Here is a 13,990-nt window from a genome sequence, read left to right as displayed (position 1 = left end):
TTTGAAGGTGATGAGTCCTGCTACTGGTAGCCTATGTGTTATTTATTTCTAGAGTTAATGAATAAATGAGAACAATTGACATTCTATATATTGTCCTGTGTTAACCAACAACATGTTGGATCTCTGTTAGTTGTCACGGTGTTAACCACAACCACATGTTGGATCTCTGTTTAGTTGTACTGTGTTAACACAACCAACATGTTGGATCTCTGTTTAGTTGTCACTGGGTTAACCACAACCAACATGTTGGATCTCTGTTCAGGGGTCAGTGCTCTAAAATGAGTCTCTCTGGGGAGAGAGAAGGGGGGCACTGCCTAAAACGGTCTTTCTGGGGAACATGAGACCAAAGCTGAAAGGTGAGCTGAACTTTTGTTTAAGAATTAAGATATATATCTCTCAAACGTTTTTTAATCAGAAATGATTGCTTATGGATACTTCAATATTACTGTTCTCAGATTTTTACTAATGATTTTAGATGTGTATGAGTTTTTATATGTATTGCAAATGTGAATATCCATTGTTAAGCAGGAATGGAATGTTGGTATCCTGTATATTTGACTGTGATATGTGGTTGTCTCACCTAGAATTCTATATATCCATTGTTTCAGGAATGTTGGTATCCTGTGTATCTGACTGTGATATGTGATTGTCTCATCTAGATATAATATTCCATTGTTATCAGGAATGTAATGTTGTTACCTGTTAACTTGACTGTGATATGTGGTTGTCTCACCTAGATATCTATATATCATGTTTAAGCAGGATGTACTGGTTGTATCCTGTAATCTGACTGTGATATGTGTTGTCTCACCTAGATATCTATATATCCATTGTTTAGCAGTAACGTAATGTTGGTATCCTGTATACTGACTGTGATATGTGAGTCTCACCTAAATATCTTAAATGAATGCACTTACAGATGCCATATCTTAATTTGACCCAGTTCTCACAGCAGGAAAATAACAGCAATATCATTTTCATGTGGATTATAATTAAGGGACATTTATTGTAGGAGTTATCCATTTTTCATTAAATCAATTCTGACATTTTTAAGTGGAATATTACACACTTTAGAAGCCTTTCTAAACCTTGTAGTGGTTATAATTTTCTTTAAACAATAAAATACAATTTCCCACATTTGAAAAGTGATATATAGCGTTGGAATGAAACTCTACTTATGTTTCCCCATCTGAGCTCAGAGTAGATGAGATGAAATGTTTGTCTCTGTTGTGTGTGAAGACCAATCAAGCAAAGACCAGCATCCCTGTACCCACTGTGTGTCCATGAAGAGTGACCAGTCTATGGGCATCCTACAGTGTTAGAGAGGGAGACTTTTCTACTGACCAAAGGTAAGAAGAACTCATGGGTCATGGGTCAGTGAGTTAAATAACACTGTCTCTAGTCATTTCTCCTCTCCCATTTCACCATTTATTTTGGTTGTTTCATAATCCATAGGCTAATCCTTTTGTCCATTCTCATAGTCCTAAAACATAAATAATCAAACACAACATTCCTCCCTGTGTGTGGTGTGGTGTGTGTGTGTGTAACAGTATAACTTTAGACCGTCCCTCGCCCGACACGGGCGCGAACCAGGGACCCTCTGCACACATCAACAACTGACACCCACGAAGCGTCGTTACCCATCGCTCCACAAAAGCCGCGGCCCTTGCAGAGCAGGGGCAACCCTACTTAAGTCTCAGAGCAAGTGAAGACTGATTGAAATGTTAGTAGCGCGTACCCGCTAACTAGCTAGCCATTTCACATCCGTTACACTCACCCCCCTTTCAACCTCCTCCTTTTCCGCAGCAACCAGTGATCCGGGTCAACAGCACAATGTAACAGTATAACTTTAGACCGTCCCCCCGCCCCGACACGGGCGCGAACCAGGGACCCTCTGCACACATCAACAACTGACACCCACGAAGCGTCGTTACCCACTGCTCCACAAAAGCCGCGGCCTTGCAGAGCAAGGGCAACCCTACTTAAGTCTCAGCGCAAGTGACGTAACTGATTGAAATGTTAGTAGCGCGTACCCGCTAATACTAGCCATTTCACATCCGTTACACTCACCCCCCTTTCACCTCCTTTTCCGCAGCAACCAGTGATCCGGGTCAACAGCATCAATGTAACAGTATAACTTTAGCCGTCCCCTCGCCCCGACACGGGCGCGAACCAGGGACCCTCTGCACACATCAACAACTGACACCACACGAAGCGTCGTTACCATCGCTCCACAAAAGCCGCGGCCCTTGCAGAGCAAGGGGCAACCAACTTAAGTCTCAGAGCAAGTGACGTAACTGATTGAAATGTTAGTAGCGCGTACCCGCTAACTAGCTAGCCTTTCACATCCGTTACATGTGTGTGGGTGGTGTTGTGTGTGTGTTGTGTGTGTGTGTGTGTTGTGTGTGTGTGTGGTGTGTGTGTGTGTGTGTGTGTGTGTGTGGTGTGTGTGTGTGTGTTGTGTGTGTGTTCTGTATTTAAGGTTCTGCATTTATATTCTTAATCAACCTGTTTGTCTTATGTTCTGGAACGTAGCCCTGTTTCTTGTGTTCTGGAACATAGCCCTGTTTTCTTTTGTGTTCTGGAACGTAGCCCTGTTTCTTCGTGTTCTGGACCGACCCTGTTTCTTTGTGTTCTGGAACGTAGCCCTGTTTCTTTGTGTTCTGGAACGTAGCCCTGTTTCTTTGTGTTCTGGAACGTAGCCCTGTTCCTTTGTGTTCTGGAACGTATCCCTGTTTCTTTGTGTTCTGGAACGTAGCCCTGTTTCTTTGTGTTCTGGAACGTAACCCTGACTTTCATTTTTGTTCATTGATTTCACCTGTGTTAGTTACTCACCTGGTCTCATCAGCTCCTTATTTAGTTCAGTTCATTCTGTTTGTGCCTTTATGAGGTATTGTTCGTTTTGACTCTACTAAGCCTTTTCCTAGCTCGTTTGTCAGAACCTGTTATAGCCTTCTGTCCTAGTTTTGATTCACCTGCCTGTTTGCCTACCTGTGTATGACCATTGCCTGCCTGTGACCACGAAACCTGCCTTCTGCGAAATAAGCACCTGCTGCGCTCTGTGCGTTTATCTACACCTTTTTCTCCCTGAGTTTCATTACAGTGTTTGAACTCCCTGGATGAGGAGATGTAATCTCTATCCTGATTGCCTAGTCACTTTTACCCCAACCTACATGTACATATTACCTCAACTATAGTCTCATTATTACCTCAACTACCTGGTACCCCTGCACATTGACTCAGTACTGGTACTCCTTATAGTCTCATTATTACCTCAACTACCTGGTACCCTGCACATGGACTCAGTACTGGTACTCCTTATAGTCTCATTATTACCTCAACTACCTGGTACCCCTGCACATTGACTCGGTACTGGTACTCCTTATAGTCTCATTATTACCTCAACTACCTGGTACCCCTGCACATTGACTCAGTACTGGTACTCCTTATAGTCTCATTGTTGTTATTTTATTTTAAGTAAGCATTTCACAGTAAAGTGTACAACTGTTGTATTCGGCTTATGTGAGAAATACGATTTGATTTGATTTTAAGCTCCTTGGTAGAAACACGTCATTTGGTCTAACGGTCGTCTCGTGCTTGTCATGCCCTGGCCTTAGATATCTTTGTTTTCTTTATTATTTTGGATAGGTCAGGGTGTGACATGGGGGATTTATGTGTTTGTCTTGTCTAGGGGTTTTGTATGTTTATGGGGTGTTGTCTAGTCTAGGTGTTTGTATGTCTATGGTGGCCTAGATTGGTTCTCAATTAGAGGCAGCTGTTTATCATTGTCTCTGATTGGGAACCATATTTAGGCAGCCATATTCTTTAGGGATTTCGTGGGTTATTGTCTATATGTAAGTTGCCTGTATCTGCACTTGTTTAATATATAGCTTCACGTTCGTTTGTTGTTTTGCATAGTTTGTTTAAGTGATCTTCGTTTCGTTAAATAAAAAGAAGAATGTATTCTTATCATGCTGCGCCTTGGTCCTCCTCTCTTCATCCAAACGACGAACGTGACAGAATAACCCACCACAACCGGACCAGGCAGCGTGAAAGGAAGGAACAGAGCTTTGTGGAGCAATGGACTTGGGAGGAAATATTAGACGGTAAGGGACCATGGGAACAGCCGGGTGAATATCGCCGCCCCAAGGCAGAGCTGGAGGCAGCGAAAGCCGAGAGGCAGCTCCAAAAATGTATTGGGGGGAGACACACGGGGGTGTGGCGAGTTCAGGTAGGAGACCTGCGCCAACTTCCCGTGCTTACCGTGAGGAGCCGAAGATGGAACCAGAGCCAGTCGGGGTGGAATTGGAGGTGAGCAAGGGGAGTGAAGCAGAGACTGTGAAGGAATTAATGGGGAAAGTTGGGGAAAGAGTTGCTGTGTTGGTGCGTGAGGCACGACATCCGCCCGACGGAGCGTGTCCAGGATTTGATGTTACCTGAGTCAGCTCTCCATACTCGTCCTGAGGTGCGTGCTAACCGTCTGGTAATGACAGTGCAAGTCCCACGCACCAGGCCTCCTGTGCGTCTCCCTAGTCCTGCACCTCCTGTGGCAGCACCACATACTAGCTCTCCTGTGKCAGCCCCACGCACCAGCTCTCCTGTGGCAGCCCCTCGCACCAGTCCTCCGGTTCCAGCACCCCGCACTCGCCTTGAGGTACGTGTCCCCAGCCAAGTACCACCAGTGCCAACACCACGCACCAGGCTTCCTGTGCGTCTCCAGAGCCCTGTACGCCCTGTTTCTCCTCCCCGCACTCGCCCTGAGAAGCGTGTCCTCAGCCCGGTACCACCAGTGCCGATACCACGCACCAGGCATCCAGTGCGTCTCCAGGGTCCAGTACTCCCTGTCYCTGCTCCTCGCACTCGCCTTGAGGTGCGTGTCCCCAGCCCGGTACCACCAGTWCTGGCACCACGCACCAGGCTTATAGTGCACCTCGGCAGTCTAGTATGTCCTGTTCCTTCTCCCCGCACTCGCCTTGTGGTGCGTGTCCCCAGCCCTGTACCACCAGTTCCGGCACCACGCACCAGGCCTACTGTGCGCCTCCAGGGTCCAGTATGCCCTGTTCATGCTCCCGTCTGTCCAGCCACGCCTGAGCTGCCCGTCAGTCCAGCGCTGCCTGAGCTGCCCGTCTGTCCAGCGCCGCCTGAGCACCCCGTCTGTCCTGAGCTGTCAGAGCCGCCCGTCTGTCCTGAGCCGCTAGAGCCGTCCGTCAGTCAGGAGCCGCTAGAGCCGTCCGTCAGTCAGGAGCCGCTAGAGCCGTCCGTCAGTCAGGACCCGCCAGAGCCGCCCGCCAGTCGGCTTCGTTTGTTGTTTTGCATAGTTTGTTTAAGTGTTCTTCGTTTCGTTAAATAAATAGAAGAATGTATTCTTATCACGCTGCGCCTTGGTCCTCCTCTCTTCATCCAAACGACAAACGTGACAGTGCTGAACAGATCATGTTCGGATGTTGAAGCACGGTGGCTAGGAAAAACTCCCTGGAAAGGCAGGAACCTAGAAATAAATCTAGAGAGGAACCAGGCTCTGATGAGTGGCCAGTCCTCTTCTGGCTGTGCTGGGAAGAGAGGAACCAGACTCTGAGGGGTGGCCAGTCCTCTTCTGGCTGTGCCGGGTGGAGATTATGAGAGTACATGGCCACTAAGGCCAGATCGTTCTTCAAGATGTTCAAACGTTCATAGATGACCAGCAGGGTCAAATAATAATCACAGTGGTTATAGATTGTCAACAGGTCAGCACCTCAGGAGTAAATGTCAGTTGGCTTTTCATAGCCGAGCATTCAGAGGTTGAGACAGCAGGTGTGGAAGAGAGAGAGAGAGAGAGAGAGAAATGGATGCTGGCTACCTCTGTCCAGTTCTCCTTTCTTTATTAACGTTAGATGGACGGTAACTTTAGTGTTTAACCCCTCTGTGTCCATGGAACAATCTTTTGAATATTATTTTCGGGGTCCCTCAAGTAGGCTGGACACATTACATTTTTTTAAATTCGCAGCTGCCTCACCAATGTATGTAAGTTAATTAATAACTTGTAATTGCTAAATATTTACAATAGATGGCAGCAAAAGACCATGAAGCATCAGTTATAGGCTACAAGCAGCAATATGATTGACATAAAATAGCATGCAACCACAGACTATATGTCCCATGAATTTTCTAAAATGGCCACTCATTACTTTAGTTAGCTATATATCTTGTATTAGGGCTGTGTTGCTTTTGGAAGAGCAAAAAAGTTGTGACTATAGCAGGTATTGAACCATGGGTAAATTATCACTAGTCAGAACCTCAACCTTAGTATACATGCATTACAAAATGTAATCGTAATATCTGATATTGCGAGTAAACAACCTCGGAATAGAAAAGACAAGAGTGTGTCTTCCAGCCCGCCAATAAATTACATCATGCAACCCTCCCGGTTAGTAAATTTACCTCAACATGCCCCTCGCTTGTTCGAGAAGGCAGATTAACGACTCAAGCTTTTTGGCGGGGCTGAGTTGACTACTAGCGTGAGAAGGTAGAGTGGGTCGATGCTAGTTGATGAATGTGACAATGCATTTAGTTAATTATAAAAAAATATATGTATTTATATTGATAGGTGGCATTATCTGCCAAAGTAACAGCCTGTAGACAAAGAAGAGCTCTCCAATAGGTACCAAAACATTCAAGGGCCATTTCCCTTTTTTTTTTTTCTTCAAAAACCATAGGCTAATCCTTTTGTCCATTTTCATAGTCCTAAAGCAATATTAAACAAACACAACGTTCCCTCCCTGGTTGTGTGTACTCTCCATTTTCAGTGGTCCTGATATGCATGTCCAGAGGAAAATGAACCAGAAGTAGCTTGCTGACACACAGGAGAAAAGTAAGAGCTGTCTGCCTCATGTTGAATGATGTTTTATAACATTTAAAAGCTGTAGCTAAAGTACAGCTAAAGTAGCTGTGTAACTCAATGATATTGTAGCAGCCTTAACACATTTAATCCCATCAGTCATAATAGTGGGAAAAAAACATTTGTACTTTACAAGTTCTAGAGAAGTAAAAGGTGTATTTATCAACACATAACACCTAGTGTCCTCGTCAAGTAGCTGCGGAATGTGTTGATTCAATTTGACAGGCGAGAGAGAAAGAGAGATCTTCTGCACAGATTCGTTCAGACCCGGGCCCTGACAGTAAATCTCAGTAAAATCAAAATAATGGTGTTCCAAAAAAGATCCAGTCGCCAGGACCACAAATACAAATTCCATCTAGACACCGTTGCTCTAGAGCACACAAAAAACTATACATACCTCGGCCTAAACATCTGCGCCACAGGTAACTTCCACAAAGCTGTGAACGATCTGAGAGACAAGGCAAGAAGGGCCATCAAAAGGAACATAAAATTTGACATACCAATTAGGATCTGTCTAAAAATACTTGAATCAGTTATAGAACCCATTGCCCTTTATGGTTGTGATCTCTGGGGTCCGCTCACCAACCAAGAATTCACAAAATGGGACAAACACCAAATTGAGACTCTGCGTGCAGAATTCTACAAAAAAAGATCCTCCGTTTACAACGTAAAACACCAAATAATGCATGCGGAGCAGAATTAGGCCAATACCCGCTAATTTATCAAAATCCGGAAAAGAGACGTTAAATTCTACAACCACCTAAAAGGAAGCGATTCCCCACCTTCCATAACAAAGCCATCACCTACAGAGAGATGAACCTGGAGAAGAGTCCCCTAAGCAAGCTGGTCCTGGGGCTCTGTTCACATACACAAACAGACCCCACAGAGCCCCAGGACAGCAACATAATTAGACCCAACCAAATCATGAGAAAACAAAAAGATAATTACTTCACACAATGGAAATAATTAACAAAAAAACATTCTAGGAAACTAGAATGTTATTTGGCCCTAAACAGAGAGTACACAGTGGCAGAATAACTGACCACGGTGACTGACCCAAACTTAAGGAAAGCTTTGACTATGTACAGACTCAGTGAGCATAGACTTGCTATTGAGAAAGACCGCCGTAGGCAGACCTGGCTCTCAAAAGAAGACAGGCTATGTGCACACTGCCCACAAAATGAGGTGAAAACTAAGCTGTACTTCCTAACTTCCTGCCCAGTGTATGACCATATTATAGACACATATTTCCCTCAGATTACACAGATCCACAAAGAATTTGAAAACAAACCCGAGTTTGATAAACTCCCATATCTACTGGGTGAAATACACCAGCGTGCCATCACAGCAGCAATATTTATGACCTGTTGCCACAAGAAAAGGTCAACCAGTGAAGAACAAACACCATTGGAAATACAGCCCATATTTCTGTTATTTATTTTTGCGTTTGTACTTTAACTATTTGCAAATCATTACAACACCGTATATAGATGTAATATGACAATTGAAATGCCTTTATTCTTTTGGAACTTTTGTGAGTGTAATGTTTACTGTTCATTTGTATTGTTCATTTCATTTTTGTATATTATCTACTTCTCTTGCTTTGGCAATGTTAACATATGTTTCCCGTGACAATAAAGCCCCTTGAATTGAATTGAATTGAGAACACTGGATAACACTCAGTCTGCCTCCTCAAATGGACGATGTTCTCTATAGTGAACTACACAGCCCAATGGGCCCTGTTCTCTATAGTGAACTACACAGCCCTGTAGACCCTGTTCTCTATAGTGAACTACACAGCCCTATAAGACCCTGTCCTCTATAGTGAACTACACAGCCCTATGACCCTGTTCTCTATAGTGAACTACACAGCCCTATGACCCTGTTCTCTATAGTGAACTACACAGCCCTAGTAGACCCTGTTCTCTATAGTGAACTACACAGCCCTATGACCCTGTTCTCTATAGTGAACTACACAGCCTATAACCCTGTTCTCTATAGTGAACTACACAGCCCTATGACCTGTTCTCTATAGTGAACTACACAGCCCTATGGACCCTGTTCTCTATAGTGAACTACACAGCCCTATGACCCTGTTCTCTATAGTGAACTACACAGCCCTATGGACCCTGTTCTCTATAGTGAACTACACAGCCCTATGGCCCTGTTCTCTATAGTGAACTACACAGCCCATAGGACCCTGTTCTCATAGTGAACTACACAGCCCTATGGCCCTGTTCTCTATAGTGAACTACACAGCCAATAGGCCCCTGTTCTCTATAGTGAACTACACATCCCTATAGGCCCTGTTCTCTATAGTGAACTACACAGCCCTATAGGCCCTGTTCTCTATAGTGAACTACACAGCCCTATAGACCCTGTTCTCTATAGTGAACTACACATCCCTATAGGTCCTGTTCTCTATAGTGAACTACACAGCCCTTACAACGTTACAACTTCTGCCCTATGCACTGTAAAGCCTTATTAGTTATCATTACTCTACAGTGTTGTGGAAACCCGCTGCACTAGTATAGTCGAGTACAGTCACTTACAACGTTAGAGCTTCTGCCCTACGCACAGTAAACCCTTATTAGTTATCATTACTCTACAGTATTGTGGAAACTCGCTGCACTAGTATACTAGAGTACAGTCACTTACAATGTTAGAGCTTCTGCCCTATGCACAGTAAACCCTTATTAGTTATCATTACTCTACAGTGTTGTGGAAACTCGCTGCACTAGTATACTAGTATTGTCACGATCGTCTTTCTGTGGAAGACAGGACCAAGGCGCAGCGTGATATGAATACATCTTCCTTTTTAATGAGAGAAGATGAACACGAACAAAACACTTTTACAAAACAATAAACGACCGTGAAGCTACAAACGAAAGTGCACACACAAGCTACTAACGTTAAACATAGACAATTACCCACAACCAGCCTAATGCCTATGGCTGCCTTAATAATGGCTCCCAATCAGAGACAACAATAGACAGCTGTCTCTGATTGAGAACCAAACCAGGCAACCATAGACTTTCCTAAACACCTACACTGAACACAACCCCATACACTCTACAAAACCCCCTATACAATACAAACACCCTCGACTAGACAAAAACACACAAACATCCCCCATGTCACACCCTGACCTAACTAAAATAATACAGAAAACAAAGATAACTAAGGCCAGGGCGTGACAAGTATAGTTACTTACAACGTTAGAGCTTCTGCTCTATGCACAGTAAACTCTTGATAGTTATCATTACTCTACAGTGTTGTGGAAACTCGCTGCACTAGTATACTAGAGTATAGTTACTTACAACGTTAGAGCTTCTGCCCAATGCACTGTAAAGCCTTATTAGTTATCATTACTCTACAGTGTTGTGGAAACCTGCTGCACTAGTATAGTAGAGTACAGTTACTTACAATGTTACAGCTGCCTTTACTCAAACTATAAGTGTCACATGATCCCAAATGGGCCACAATTTAAATTTGATTAAACACAACGTTTTAGTGAGTAGAGAAATATTTTAAGTACATTGAATTGAGAGAAAGAGAGGAGAGACAACAATAATAATAGCATCAATAATAATATAATCAGTCACAACAGTCTGTAATGCATTATGAAAACATTAACACATTTATACAGTCAGTTAAGAGAAGAAATGTTTATAATTTAAACTTTATAACACAGTCTTACAATACAGAAGGCAATAAAACAGACGTAAAATTAATATCCTCTGTGTTATTTCTAGATTCAGATGAGCTTTGCCAACGTGAACTCTAAATCTAATCTAAAGAAGAAGTTTCAATGTGTATTTGAGGGAATCGCTAAACAAGGAAACCCAACACTTCTCAATAAGATCTACACAGAGCTCTACATCACAGAGGGTGGAACAGGAGAGGTMAATAATGAACATGAGCTGAGACAGATTGAGACAACAACCAGGAAACAAGCAAGACCAGAGAATGCAATCAAATGTAACGACATCTTCAAACCCTTAATAACTGGACAAGAAAAGCACATCAGTGTCACGTTCTGACCATAGTTCTTGTGTGTTTTGCTTGTTTTAGTGTTGGTCAGGACGTGAGCTGGGTGGGTATTCTATGTTGTGTGTCTAGTTTGTCTGTTTCTATGTTTGGCCTAATATGGTTCTCAATCAGAGGCAGGTGTTTTGTGTTGTGTCTGATTGGGAATCATATATAGGTGGCTTGTTTTGTGTTGGGGTTTGTGGGTGGTTGTTTCCTGTCTTTGTGTTTTCTCTGCACCAGATAGGGCTGTATCGGTTTGCCACATTTTGTTATTTTGTATCGTTGTAAGTGTTCACATTTCGTTTTATTAAACATGTTGAGCACTGGCTACGATGCGTGTTGGTCCGATCCCTGTTACACCCTCTCTTCTCGTGAAGAGGAGGAAGGCTGCCGTTACAATCAGAACTGTGCTGACAAAGGGAATCGCTGGCATTGGAAAAACAGTCTCTGTGCAGAAGTTCATTCTGGACTGGGCTGAAGGAAAAGCAAATCAGGATATCCAATTTGTATTCATTTCCCTTCCGGGAGCTGAATTTGATAAAAGGGGACAAACACACTTTGATTGAACTTAATCGCTTCGCAATGGAAAGCGAACAATCAAGAATCTCCAACTACGACAAGTATGAAGTTCTGTTCATCTTTGATGGTCTGGATGAGTGTCGACTGCCCTAGACTTCCAGAATAACAAGATCTGTTGTGATATCACAGAGTCAACATCAGTGGATGTTCTGCTGACAAATCTCATCAAGGGAAATCTGCTTCCCTCTGCTCTCCTCTGGATAACTACCCGACCTGCAGCAGCCAATAAGATCCCTTCAAGGTGTGTTGACCAGTCACAGAGGTACGAGGGTTCAATGACCCACAGAAGGAGGATTACTTCAGGAAGAGATTCAGTGATGAGGACATGGCCAGCAGAATCATCTCACACATAAAGACATCAAGGAGCCTCCACATCATGGCCCACATTCCAGTATTCTGTTGGATTTCTGCAACAGTCCTTGAACACATGCTGAAACATAAGAGAGAAGAGATGCCCAAGACTCTGACTGAGATGTACACACACCTTGTGGTGTTTCATACCAAACAGAAGAATGAAAAGTATCTAGGGAACGAAGAGACAGGTCCACACTGGAATAAAGAGAGCATTCTGTCACTGGGAAAACTGGCTTTTCAACAGCTTGTGAATGGCAATCTGATATTCTATGAAGAAGACCTGAAAGAGGCTTGCATTGATGTCAATGAAGCCTCAGTGTACTCAGGATTGTGCACACAGCTCTTTAAAGAGGAATGTGTGCTGTACCAGGACACGGTGTACTGCTTTGTTCATCTGAGCATTCAGGAGTTTCTGGCTGCTGTATATGTGATCCTCTCATTCATCAACAACAATGAGAATCTAATGGACACAACCTGCAAACAAAGTCCAGTATATTTACTTTGCTGTTCAGAGACAAGCCTGAAGTTACTTTCTACAAGAGTGCTGTGGATAAAGCCTTACAAAGTTAGACGGGAAACCTCGACCTTTTCCTCCGCTTCCTTCTGGGCCTCTCACTGGAGTCCAATCAGAAGCACTTACGAGGTCTACGGACAAAGAGAAGAAGAAGTTCACAGAGCCATGAAGAAACAGTCAAGTACATCAAGAAGAAGATCAGGGAGAATCTTTCTCCAGAGAGGAGCATCAATCTGTTCCACTGTCTGAATGAACTGAATGACCATTCTCTAGTGGAGGAGATCCAAAGCTACCTGAGATCAGGAAGTCCCTCAGAAGAAGAACTGTAACATGCACAGTGGTCAGCTATGGTCTTTGTGTTGCTGACTTCAGAAAAGGAGCTGGATGTGTTTGACATGAAGAAATACTCCAAATCAGAGGAAGGTCTTCTGAGGCTGCTGCCAGTGGTCAAAGCCTCCAGAGCTGTTCTGTGAGTAAATTAAATAATATATAAGAACTAATCCAACTTGTAAGTCGCTCTGGATAAGAGCGTCTGCTAAATGACTTAAATGTAAATGTAAATGTAATCATCAGGAAGAAATATTCAGTTTAGGGAAAAATATGTATTATAATATTATATTGAATAACATATCGAATAAATGCATTGATGTTCACATTAGTATAACAATATGACCATACAATTCTTGGAGACAAAAGGTGAATCTATATGTTGTTTGCGAGAATAAACCAAATGCATCTGCCATTGTCCTTCTACACTACTCAATAATTAACAGTGTGTTTGTGAAATCATGATGATCGCTTTGTCAGGCTGTCAGGCTGTGGAGTCAGAGGAAGGCTGTGCTTCTCTGGTCTCAGTTCTGAAGTCAAACCCCTCACACATGAGAGAGCTGGACCTGAATAACAATGACCTGAAGGATTCAGGAGTGGAGCTGCTCTCTGGTGGACTGGGGAATCCCCACTGTAAACTGGAGACTCTGAGGTCAGTATTCCTGTAGTTGGTCAACAAGTGGACACTGTTCACCAGATCCACATGTGTTTACAAGGCACACCTAGTCCACACCATATGTGTTTGGACAGTGAAGCTTACAGTTACATTTGGTGCTATGCTCCAGCATTTTGGATTTGTGATGTTTCAAATTAGGTGACAGTACATAATGTCACCTTTTATTTGAGGTTAATGGTGAGAGGTTAGCATGTTTTGTTGTAGCCTCTGTTAATGGTCATGTTTAGAGGTTAGCATGTTTTGTTGTAGCCTCTAACTTTCCTCACTCATTATTATTCATGATTCATTCATGATCTTTCTCAATCATGGCAGTCACAGGCTTGATGTAGTCAATGTGATGAAGAATATAGAACCAAATACTTAACTTTGGACTACTTTAATACACTGTAAGTGAATTAGTCAGAATACAGAATACTATAGAGACATTTAAAATGTTAGCTTCACTGTCGAAATAGATATGGTGTGGACTGTATACTCAATACAATCTAAATCTGATACATAAATTTCTGTATTTTGACTGATACTGCTTTTTAAACTGGTCTGATCAGTCTACTCAATTATTTGTGCGATACATTTTTCTATCTGCAGACAATACTTCGATAATTTGTCATTTCTAATCATTTCAAATAATGAC

At 43.0% G+C, this 13,990-nt stretch overlaps 1 pseudogene; it reads left to right on the top strand.

Annotated features, from left to right (window-relative positions):
* The first annotated feature begins 4,486 nt into the window (after positions 1-4,486).
* Positions 4,487-12,826, top strand: LOC112074378 (NLR family CARD domain-containing protein 3-like; annotated as a pseudogene).
* Positions 12,827-13,990: the final 1,164 nt, after the last annotated feature.

The sequence above is a fragment of the Salvelinus sp. IW2-2015 genome, unplaced genomic scaffold (genome assembly GCF_002910315.2).
Source record: "Salvelinus sp. IW2-2015 unplaced genomic scaffold, ASM291031v2 Un_scaffold2610, whole genome shotgun sequence".
NCBI classification, from domain to species: Eukaryota; Metazoa; Chordata; class Actinopteri; order Salmoniformes; family Salmonidae; genus Salvelinus; species Salvelinus sp. IW2-2015.
The sequence above is the reverse complement of the archived record's forward strand: the minus strand, read 5'-3'. Positions and strand labels throughout refer to the sequence as shown.